This window comes from Arachis hypogaea, chromosome 3 (genome assembly GCF_003086295.3).
Source record: "Arachis hypogaea cultivar Tifrunner chromosome 3, arahy.Tifrunner.gnm2.J5K5, whole genome shotgun sequence".
Classification (NCBI taxonomy): domain Eukaryota; kingdom Viridiplantae; phylum Streptophyta; class Magnoliopsida; order Fabales; family Fabaceae; genus Arachis; species Arachis hypogaea.
In genome coordinates, this window is record NC_092038.1 from 32,228,756 (window position 1) to 32,231,399 (window position 2,644).

A 2,644-nucleotide genomic window follows, 5' to 3' on the forward strand; every position below is an offset into this window, starting at 1 on the left:
CCCCCTGCATCATCAGTCATCACCACTACCACCACCACACCATTCTTTATCCATCCATCAATCTAAACCTATCACAACACCACCCCTTCATCCAAACAACACCAACAATAGCAACAACAACTCAATTTTGAAGTGAAAAAATAGGAAAAAAATTAGACAGCAACAACTCAATGACAACAACAACTCAGAAGTTATATTTTTCATTCCAGACCATCTCCCTGTCGTTCCTTCCTTTCTCTTTTCCTCTCAATTTTGCTTTCTTTTTTTCATCTCTGTCGGCGTCGAGAAGATGAAGGGTTGTTATTGTGAATGATCTTCTCTGCACCCACCCCAAAGGCCCAAACTTTGCACAAAAATCTCACCCTCGTTGAGCGTGCACTAATCGGCACAGCCGGTGGTGGAATCGCCGGTGTCTTCACCTACGTCTGCCTCCACCCGCTCGACACAATCAAGACCAAGATGCAGACCAAACGAGCGTCCCAAATTTACAAGAATGCCCTTGACGCGGTCGTAAAGACCTTCCAGCAAAAGGGTATTCTCGGATTTTACAGTGGCGTATCTGCGATTATTGTTGGATCCATCGCTTTTTCTGCAGTGTATTTCAGAACCTGTGAGTTTGGTAAGTCATTTCTATCCAAAATTGAAGGGTCCCCTTCTGTGTTGATTCCACCCAGTGCTGGTGCAATGGGGAATATTATGTCTTCTGCTATAATGGTACCTAAGAAATTAATTACTCAGAGAATGCAAGCTAGTGCAAAAGGAAGATCTTGGCAGGTTTTGGTAAAGATTTTAGAAAAGGATGGGTTTTTAGGGTTATATGCTGGATACTCTACTACATTGCTGAGGAATTTACTTGCTGGGGTTTTGAGTTATTCATCATTTGAGTACTTGAAAGCTGCGGTTTTGAACACTACTAAGAAGTCTCACTTGGAACCTATTCAGAGTGTGCTTTGTGGCACACTTGCCGGCGTGATTTCGGTTTCTATAACCACTCCTTTGGATGTGGTGAAGACAAGGTTGATGACTTAGGTTCATGGTGAAGATGAAGAAGAAGAGGATGAAGGTGGGAACTAATGATGATGGTGGGATGGGAATTGGGGTGGGGGGGTTAGAAAGTAGGAGGAAAGGAATTTGGGTGGGGTTGGGGGAAAAGACGAAGAGATGCTGTAAAACAGAGTTAATTAATGGATAATTAACCCATAAATGAGAGCTTATTCTAGAAGGCCAAAAATGTAATTTTTATGACTTAATATGATAGAGAATATTGAGATGAAAATTTCGATACCAATTTCGTAGAAATCGGACCAAGATTGGACCGAACAGGCCAAACCGGGCCAACCAGACACATATTGGGCCCTTGGCCCAACCTAACTAAATCAAAACCCTAATTTTCAGCACTCTCTCTCCTCACTTAACACTCATTCACGTTGGAAATAGAGGCACAAGGGAGAAGAACACTCTCTCAAGTTCTAACCCTTGTTTGATCTTCAAACCACCATAACTTTTGATCTAGAGATCCGATTATCGCACTGTTTGCGGCAATGCATTGAACGCGAAGAGCTCTACAAAACCCACTACTTTATTTTTGAGGTAAGCCACGAAATCATTTCAGTTCTTCATCCCTAAATTTCGAGTTCCATGGAGAAATGTGTTGAGATTTTGGGCTCTTTGATGTTATAGGACCCAACTCTCTTGAAGAAGAAGGTTAATCTTGTCTCCTTGAACCTTGGGTGTGATAATATTCTTAACCCTAGTGTAATTTGTTATTTTATGATGCTTGGGTATTGAGTTGTGGTGTTTGGGTATGATAATTGTGGCTTAGGTAGTCTGTATGTGAATATTGAAGCTTGATTGAGATTTTGGAAAGCTTGGAAGAGGGTTTTAATGTGCAAAAATCTGTTCATGGAGGTGTTGAGATCTTGAGAGCTTGTGGAAAAGTGGTTTGAAGTGCTCCGGTTGAGCGTGGGAGATCGGCTAAGGTATGGTCTTGGTTTCTTGTATCTAAAATGTAATGTGGTGTGAAAACTTTGGCTAGAGGACCTAAGATAGGCATTGAATTATTGATGTTGTTGGATGGTTGAGATATATGATGTGGTTATATATGTGGTTATGAATATTGATGCCTTGATGGTGTGATATATGAGAAAAAAATGCGTGATGAATGGCTGAGGTTGATTTATGGGTGAAACCATGTTGATGGTAAGTATGATATTGATTATGTATAATGATGGTTGGTTGGGAATGGTATTGATGGAAATTGGGATGAGGAATGATGTATGACATGTTAATGTGTTTGTAAGTTAGCCATTTGATTGAGATGGGTAAAATGGTTGGATGGTAGTTTTGTGAATTGTGTTAAAGTGTTAATGTGTGAGTTGAGGAAGCTTGATGTTGATTTTTGGTATATTTTGATTGATTTCAAAAAGGGTTGAAATTGGTATGTTTTGGTTGATTTTAAAAAAGGATGAAATTGGTTTATTACGAAAATGGCACTTTGTGATTTTGTATGAAAATATAGTTTTTGGGAATACTTTGACGGGGCATAACTTGGATTCCGGATTCCTGTTTTGTGCCAAACTTATTTAGAAATGAAATTGGATTCGGGATATTTATGCCGTTCGAAGAACGGGCGATAAATGAGTTG

The 2,644-nt window shown here is 39.9% G+C and overlaps 1 pseudogene; it reads left to right on the forward strand.

Moving 5' to 3' along the window:
* Positions 1–309: 309 nt before the first annotated feature.
* On the forward strand, positions 310–1,074 carry LOC112775919 (protein MITOFERRINLIKE 1, chloroplastic-like; annotated as a pseudogene).
* Positions 1,075–2,644: the final 1,570 nt, after the last annotated feature.